The 9,654-nt window shown below is 37.7% G+C and overlaps 1 pseudogene; it reads left to right on the top strand.

The window, feature by feature from the left end:
• Positions 1-234: 234 nt before the first annotated feature.
• LOC140509295 (mitochondrial fission factor pseudogene) lies at positions 235-4,749 on the top strand (annotated as a pseudogene).
• Positions 4,750-9,654: the final 4,905 nt, after the last annotated feature.

Here is a 9,654-nt window from a genome sequence, read left to right as displayed (position 1 = left end):
ACTACTATTTCCTATACTTTTCTCTCTTGGCTACAGACATCTTCTTCGCCCACATATCTCTTGGTTTTAGCTTTTGAAATAGCTGGGGAGACAACACTTATCATGGAGTTTTTATTCTAAAGGATTGAACAAGATAACAAAAGCTATTCTTTCCTTGAGAAGTTGAGCCTTGGATAATATGCCCTGAGGCTGTTACTCACTGTTAAAAGAAATTCTTTGGGAATTCACCCTTAATAATGAGTTAGAGGGATCCTTTGGAGCTCAGCTCTACAGGTGGGAACAAAGTAAGAGGAAATTGGTAAGCTGTTGATATCTTTGGAGATGGAAGCCAGGCCACTCACTACCTAACCTGGCTGAGCTTTATTCTTTTCGAAACATATCAATTCTAGGGGAAAGAGCTCCTTGGAGAAGACTGATGCCAAAGTGCTTCGTGCTGATGAAGGGTGTGGAATAATAGTCAAGCCTTGGGCAGAAACCCCAGCCAAATTCATGAAATGTGAGAATGGCAGTTGGAATCAAAAGATGGGAGTCAAGATTTAATACATCCTTGTGGAGAAGGTGCATCTCAAGATAGAAAGAACACAATAGCAATTCAATTCTTGGCAATACTTCGACAAGATGGGTTTGTGGTACTTCTTTCTTTCTTTTTTTAGGTTATACATGTACACTCATATTAAACATATTTCCACATTAGTCATGTTGTGAAAGAAGAATCAGAACAAGAGGGAAAAACCATGAAAAAGCAGAAGCAAAAAAAAAATTGAAAACAGTATGCTCTGATCTGCATTCAGACTTCATAGTTCTGAATGTGGATAGCATTTTCTTTCATGACTCTTTTGGAATTGTCTTGGATCATTGCATTGCCAAGAAGAGCTAAGTCTATCATAGCTGCCCATCGCACAAGGTTAATGTTACTATGTACAATGTTCTCCTGGTTCTGCTCACTTCACTCAGAATCAGTTCATGCAAATCTTTCCAGGTTTTTCTGACATCCACCTGTTTAAAATTTCTTATGAAACAGTAGTATTCCATTACATTCTTATACCACAACTTGCTAAGACCATTCACCAATTGATGGGCATCCTCTCAATTTCCAATTCTTTGTATCACAAAAAGAGCTGCTGTGAATATTTTTGTACATATGAGTCCTTCCCCCTTTTTTATGTGTAACACTTATTCCTGTGAAGTCTACTTCTCATATAATTGATACATGACCTAATTCTTCCCTCCTTCAAGAAGTATGAAATCCAGAAGAATAATGCAGGCAAATAAAAAATTACATTATGTCTCCTTTTAAAAAAAATGGCAGGTAGGGGGAGGACTTTAAATTTAGGATTATGAGGGAAATTTCACAAAATACACCTTAAAACTGAGGGCTAAAGCAATATAAAAATTCATTCAATTTATCTAGCTGTGGTCCACCAAAGGCGAATGGTGTTCATTCACAAAGCAAGCTGATGAAAATGAAACATTTTTCTATGTTCAGAAAAGCCAATGTATGAGTCAGGAAACTTTGTATCTCAGCTATTCAAGTTGAACTTGTCAGCAAGTGGTCTGTAAGCCAGCAACATTATCAGTGATGTACCTCCTGAACATCAGAGCCTTCTTCCAATGCCTTGTGTTGTAGTGGAAGTAGCCCTGCATCTCAAAGGCTACAAAGAGCTCAGATTCTGCCAGCTCCTGCCAAGTTGGAAAGGCTTAGAGTGTGAGTCTAGTGATGACAGCCTCAGATGATGGCCTCTGAGGATCAGCTTAGCTCAGTTCATAGAGACTTATTACCAGAAGGTTGGCCATCAGGGAATGTTTTGTAATTACAACAAATGACTGAGACTGCCTACAAAGATGGGGAGGACTTACAATCTGCTTCTGTGGATGACCTATCCACACTGATTTGTCACAGGTTTTTCAGATAAGATTGTTGTGTTTTTTGTTTTTGAAGAGGACCATGACATCAGGGAAATGATGACATGATTTACAGTTGGCTTTGATCTGAGTGAGGGAGGACTGTGCAAGGTCACCAGCCTCACTTTTTCTTCCAGAGCCATCTGGATCCAGTGACCGCAGGTACTATAAAGGACATCAGGGCAGCTAGGTGGTGCAGTGGATTAGAGCACTGGATCGGGAGTCAGGAAGATCTGAGCACAAATCTGACCTCAGACGCTAGCTATGTGACCCTGGGCAAGTCACTTAACCCCCATTTTTTGGCCTCAGTTCTTCATCTGTAAAATGGGGGCACACTGGAGAAGCCTTATGTGTAGGATATAGCATTTGAGCTAAGCATTGAAACAGAGTTAAGGATTTCAAGAGAAGGGAGTGAATCTAAAGACCAATTATTGTTGGGGGAGGGGGCAGGGGAGTGTTCAGCCTGAGCAAAGATGCGGCAACACAAGATAGAATGTAAGTAAGGTAGAGAAGGAGAACAGCAAATGGTCCAGTTTGGCTGAAATATAAATGGCATGAGTGGAAATAATGTGAAGAAAGAAATGTACAGACAGAGAATGTAAAATTCTCCTAATTATAGAGGAAAGTGATGACAGGACTTAAAATAGCAGTCAGGTCTTCTGGATCCTTGTCTTGTCCTTTAAGAAATGCTCTTCCACTTCCCTGAAGTACACAAATAAAAGAAAAACAAAAGGAGGGGGACCTCTTTCTTGCAAAAAGAAAGTCTTAAGTGCAAGGTAACTTTTGTTATGCCTAAAAGGCAAGGAGTTATTCAATAAAATCACTAAAGTTGAAAATTTAAAGTAGGCCACTAATTTTTAGCATGATTCTTCATGATTCTGATTTTCCCAGTACTCATTGATTTGAGGGTATATTAATTGTGTGAGAGAAGCTGAGGCATTATCCTTTAGTTGGGGTGGGCTGGAAAACAAGTGAATTCTATTGAGAAAGCCAGAGAGAATGCACACTGGATGACCTAGCTTGAATCTGCCTTAATCACTTATTAGTTGTTAATCATTTATAATAGCTGACCTTTATATTGCCCTTAAATTTTGCAAAACAAGTTAGATACATTGTCATTTGATCCTTACATCTCTACTATGAAGTAGATGTTTTTATTACGTTCATTTTTGTTTTTTTATTATGTTCATTATGTTTTATTACATTCATTTTACAGACACGGAAACTGAGGTTTAGAGAGGTTAAAAGTGCCTTGCTCCTCCTGTCCAACCGGCTGCCTGTCTCCAATGACTTTATTGCCTGGCCTTTGAGAGCATTCAGCCCAAGCTACTGGGGGAGCCCACCATAGGAGCCTTTGCTGGAGACTTCACCAACAGGGCTCTAAGGATGAATGGGGCAGCATTTCCATTTCCTGAAGCTCACATGGAAAAAATAAATCATATCAAGTATTTGATGAATATACTGAAGGTATCAACCAGTGGATGAGGATCCCAGAAAAATTAAGTCTCTCCACCAAATGCTGGTGTCATGATGCACGTTCTGGAGAGAATTGTTATAGCAGGTAATAAGAAAGACACTTTATTTTCAAGACCAGCAGACCTTGACCTTATCTGATTAACATCTTTCAAACCCTTGGCATTAAAAATACCTCCCTGTGTTCTGACACTTATTGAGAGAACATTCGATTTTCTAGACTTACAAAGGCCCAACCCCTCAAAATGAAGATCAAGTCTGTACAGCTGGCAGTCTGAAGAGGGAGAAGTCCACCAGTAAAATGCTGCATGACAAAATGGACAATTGCTCAGAAATGATTCCATATATGGTCTTTCAACTTTGTACATGACAACTGAAAGAACACCAGATAATGTGACTGTTGAAGATAGTGCTTCCCTAAGATGTCAGATAATCCAAATTAATTGACTTCTCCAACTTCTGGAAGAAGAAAACAAAGAACATGCAAAGAGAGAGAAAGTCACGTGTTCTGTTACTATAACTTTTTGAATGAGTAATGACCAGTTTTGGTTTCACCACTAGAGGTAACCTTGGCTTTCTAAGGCACTTGTCATAACAATTGGAAAAATAAAGCACTTGCAAACTTTACAAAAAAAGAGTTTTGCTCAGGGTCAAACAACAAAAATAACAAAAATAGATAGTGCCCAGTATGTGCCAAGCTCTGTGCCAAAACACTCTTCAGTTATTCCATTTGATCATCACAATACCTCGGGGAGGTAGGTGTATCATCATTATCTCCATTTTACAGATGAGGAAACTGAAGCAAAGAGCAGTTAAGTGACTTGCCCAGAGTTGCACAGCTAATAAGTGCCTAAAGCAAGATTTGAACTCTTGGCCCAACATTCTATCTACTGTGCCACCTAGCTATAAACAGTTTGGAAAGTAACTTGGAATTATGCAAATAAAATGACCAAAATGTTTATACCAAAAACTCCATCACTGTACTTATACCACAAAGAAGCTACTGAAAAGAAGGAAGTCCCCAGATATACCAAAATATTTAGAGCAGCACTGTTTTTGTGATAGTGAAGAACTGGGAACAAAATTGATGCCAATCAGCTAGGAAATGGCTTAAAAAATTGTGGTACATTAGTGTAATGAAATATTACTGTACTGTAAGAAACGATATATGTGATGAAAAAAGAGAAACATGGAAAGTTCTACATGAACTGAAAGTGAAGTAAACACAGCCAAGAAAACAACATACACAATGAATGCAATAATGTAAATGGAAAGAACAGCCACACACAAAAATCAAAAGCATATATAACCGAAGTATAAATATCAAGTATAATTCAAATGAAGAGGTACAAGAAAGCACCTCTTTGTGGAAGGGCAAGGTCCACGGATGTTATATATTGCATGTGTACAGAAAAAAAGAAAAGAAGAGAGGCGGGGGAGGGAGAGAGGGGCACAGAGAGAGACAGACACAGAGACACAGAAAGAGACACAGAAAGGAAGAGGGAGGGAAGGAGTGAGAGAGACAATGTTTAGAGTACATCCATTATTGCTCTTCCCATAGGGCAAGTACTGAGGTTTCATAGACCTGCTGGAAGCAGCTTCCTGCAAGGGAACAGATGATTCTGCTTCAACTGGTGTGGATGCAGTGATTGTGAGATACCATGTGAATGCATTCCCAAGTATAGTCCCAGGAATATAATCACAGTCCCTAAACAAGCCTTCTGCTACTGTATCTCTTGGAAACACATGGGGAAGCACTGGAGTCAATGACTTCAAGACAGTGATGTTTTCCTCTTAGCATTCATATACTATAGACTAGAATTTATTTAAATTTTTTCCAGATAATTAGTAACTTAGAAATAGTTTGGAACATGTTTATATATAATGAAAAACTAGAAATAATTTTTAAAAAATAATAGGATATCAACACTCATTTCCTAAAACATAGTTTCTTTTTTTTAAAATGATATATTTTGTTTTTGTGTCACCTTAATTTCCCAGTATATCCCTCCACTCCCCCACCTCCCCAACCTGAAGAGCCATCATTTATAATAAAGAATAAAGAAAGAGAGAGAGAGTTCAGAAAAACACATATACACACACAAAACTAACCAACACATAAATGAATCCAAGAATTGACATAGTATTTTATACCATATTCCACCACCTCTGCAGAGAAGAGAGAGAGGTACATTCTTCCATTTTCTGGGGGAGACAAACCCTGTCGTTATAATTATACAGTTTTCAGTTTCTATATTTTTGGTGTTTATGTTCTTTCCATTTATGTTGCTGTATTCAGTGTGCATGCTAAATAGTATACATAACGATTCTGAAGTGCGCAGAACCAGAAAACCATGAGCTATACATAGTGTATGGTATTTAATTTATACCACGGTTCTTGGTTTCCTGGTTCTGCCCACTTCACTTTGCACCAGTTCATATGTCTCCACATGCTTTCCTGTATTTTTCAAAGGCAATGCTGTATTGTGTGTATGTGTGTAGGTTAATTTTAATTAATGAGACATTTGATTTTTACAAATTTAGTATTCAGTTCCTCCCCCAATTACATGTAAAAACAATTTTCAACATTGATTTTTAAAACTGAGTTCCAAATTCTCCCCTTCCCTACACCCCCCCCCCCCATGGAGAAGGCAAGCAATTTGATATAGGTTATAAATTTGTAGTCAAACAGAATATTTCCATGTTAGTCATGTTGTGCAACAGAACAAAATTAAAATCCAAGAAAAAAAAGAGTATGCTTTGATCTGTACTTGGAGTCCATCAGTTCTTTCTCTGAGGATGGATAGCATTTTTCATCATAGGTCCTACAGAGTTGTCTTGGATCATTGTATTGCTGAGAATAGCTAAGTCATTCACAGCTGATCATTTCACAGCATTGTTGTTACAGTGTACATTATTCTCTCTGTTCTATTCATTTCACTTTGCATCAGTTCATGTAAGTCTTTCCAGGTTTTTCTGAGAGCATCTAGCTCATCATTTCTTATAACACAATAGTATTCTGTCACAATCATATACCACAAATTGCTTTGTCTGCTTCCCAGTTGATGGAGTCCCCTCAATTCCCAATTCTTTGCCACCAGAAAAGAGCTGCGATAAATATTTAGGCATGGTTTCAAATTGCTCTACATAATAATTGAATCAGTTCACAACTCCACCAGCAGCGAATCAGTGTCTCAATTTTCCCACATTATTTGTCATTTTATCATTTTCTTTTCCTCTCTGATTATCCAGTCTACTAGATGTGAAATAGTATCTCAGAATTGTTTTAGTTTGTATTTCTCCAATCAGTAGTGATTTATAGCATTTTTCATATATATATAGATAGCTATGATTACTTCATCTGAAAAGACTGTTCATTTTTTTTGATCATTTGCCAATTGAGAAATGGCTCTTATTTTTGTAAACTTGACTCATTTCTCTATATATCTGAGAGATAAGGCCTTTATCAGAGCAACTTGCTTCGAGTTTTTTTTTCCAGTTATGACTGCTAATATATTATATTTCCCTCTATCCTATTTCCTTCATTTATTATATTCTCTCTCTCCCTTTCACCCTGTCCCTCCTCAAAAGTGTTTTGCTTTTGACTACTACTTCCCCCATTCTACCTTCCCTTCTATGAGCCCTGTCTCCCCTTCTCCCACCTTCTCCTATTCTCTTTTCCTCCTACTTTTCTGTAGGGTAAGATAGTGTACATGTTGTTATACACACCAATTGAATGTGCATATTATTCCCTCTTTGAGCCAATTCTGATGAGAGTAAAGTTCAAGTGCTCCATACCACCTCCCTTAGTTTCCCCTCTGCTGCAAAATTTCTTTCTTGTTTTTTATGTGAGATAATTTACCCCATCTACCTCTCCTTTTCCTTTTCTTCCAGTGCATTTCTCTTTCTCACCCCTTAACTTTCTTTTATTAGCTATCATCCCATCATATTCAACTCACACCTGTGCACTCTGATATACTCCTTCTAACTGCCCTAATAATAAGAAAGTTCTTATGAGTTACAAGTATCATTTTCTCATGTAGGAATAAAAACAGTTTAACCTTATCAAGTCCCTTATGATTTTCCTTTCCTGTTTATCTTTTTATGCTTCTCTTGAGTCTTTCATTTGGAAGTCAGACTTTCTATTCAGCTGCTGTCTTTTCAACAGGAATGATTGAAAGTTCTCTATTTCATTGAATACCACTTTTTCCACTGAAAAATTATACTTAGTTTTACTGGATACGTGATTCTTGTTGTAATTCTAGTTCTTTTGCCCTCCAGAATATCATATTCCCAAGCCCTCTGATCCTTTAATATAGAAGCTGCTAAATCTTGTGTTATGTAATCTGTGGCTCCGTAATACTTAACTTATTTCTTTCTGGCTGCTTGCAGTATTTTTTCCTTGTTTTAGCAGCTCTGAAATTTGTTTATAATATTCTTGGGAGTTTTCATTTTGGGATCTCTTTCAGGAGATAAATTGTGGATTATTTTTATTTCTATTTTATCCCCTTGCTCTAGAGTATTGGGGCAGTTTTCCTTGATAATTTTTTAAAAGATATCCAGGCTTTTTTTCTTTTATCATGACTTTCAGGAAGTCCAATAATTCTTAAATTATCTCTACTGGATCTATTTTCTAAGTAAGTTGTTTTTCTCATGAGGTATTTTACATTGTTTTCTTTTTTGTTGTTTTATTTTTGTTTTATTATTTCTCGATGTGTCATAGAGTCATTAGCTTCCACTTGCTCAATTCTAACTTTTAAAGAATTATTTTCTTCGGTGAAGTTTTATACATCATTTTTCCATTTAACCAATTCTATTTCTTAATGAGTTCTTTTCTTCAGTGAATTTTTGTGCATCTTTTCCCATTTGGCCAATTCTGCTTTTCAAGACATTCTTCTCCTCATTGGATTTTTGTACCTCTTTTACCAGTTGACCTACTCTGTTTTTTAAGGTGTTATTTTCTTCAGTATTTTTTTGTGCCTCTTTTACCAAGCTATTGACTCTTTTTTCATGATTTTCTTGCACCCTTCTCATTTCTCTTCCCAATTTTTCCTCTGTTGCTTTTACTTGATTTTAAAAATCCTTTTTGAGCTCTTCTACAGCCTGAGACCAATTCATATTTTCCTTTGAGCCTTTGTTCATAGGAGTATTGACGTTACTGTCTTCTTTTGAGGGTATGTTTTGATCTTCCTTATCACCATGATAACTTTCTATAGTCAGAATTTTTTCCCCTTGTTTGCTCATTTTTCCAGCCTATTTTTTGACTTTCATAACTCTTTGCTAAAGTGGGGTTTTGCTTCCAGGATAGAAAGTGCATGAGGGTGCATTGTCCCAAGCTTCAGGGATTTTTTGCAGCTGTTTTCAGATATACTTTTAGGGACTTGTATGTTTTCAATTCTTACAAGGTGATATCCTCCAAGGAGAAGTGTGTTTAGTACTCTATTGGACTGTGCTCTATGAGAGATCACAAGCACTCTTTTCTGCCCTGGAGCTGTGATGAGGGTCCTGATACATTGGGGCTGCAAACTCTGGTGTGCTAGTGCTTCTCCTAGCCCTGGGACTGCTAGCTTCCACCCAAGACTGCAACCTGGATGCGAGTATGGGAAAAGCAACTGAGTCCTGCTCCCAGTAATAGCAAAAACACCCCTGAAATCCCCTTCTAAGCAGTTGATCAACCCCTTACCTTCTGTGGACTGAGAGCTCCAGAAGCAGCTGCTTCTGCTGCTGATACAGTCATTCCCAAGGCCCACTCCTGGTTTTCTGTTATCTAGTGATGCTAGCACAACCTGTACTAGACACATCCTTGTGTAACACACCTTTCTTAGTTGTCTTGGACTGGGGAATTATTTCACCCTGTCCTCTTGTGGATTCTACCACTCCAGAATTTGTTTTAGGTCATTATTTAAAGATCTTTGGAGGAATTTGGGGGAAAGCTCAGGCAAGTCTCTGCCTTTTCTCTGCCATCTTGGCTCCACACCCTTGGCAATACTGTCTTGATTCCAACTTTCTGGTAGTTGGAAGGAAGTCATAGGTGCTCTTAGGAGCTTGACTTTCAACTGAACATCCAGTAATCTTTTCTGTACTGTTTATTTTCATAGGAGTCTGAGGATAATGGCAATGTCAGAATTACATGAGTCCAACCCATTAATTCCATGGGTTTAACCTTCTTTTGTTCAACTCTTTATTTGCTTTTGACAGAGACCAATATACACATTTGGGGTTAGTGGTTGGTGGGTATAGGCGTCCTTCTTGACAGCAATCTAAAAAGTTAGGAATGCA

The sequence above is a fragment of the Notamacropus eugenii genome, chromosome 5 (assembly GCF_028372415.1).
Source record: "Notamacropus eugenii isolate mMacEug1 chromosome 5, mMacEug1.pri_v2, whole genome shotgun sequence".
Lineage (NCBI taxonomy): Eukaryota > Metazoa > Chordata > Mammalia > Diprotodontia > Macropodidae > Notamacropus > Notamacropus eugenii.
Note: the sequence above shows the minus strand (reverse complement) of the source record. Positions and strands in the feature narration are given on the sequence as shown.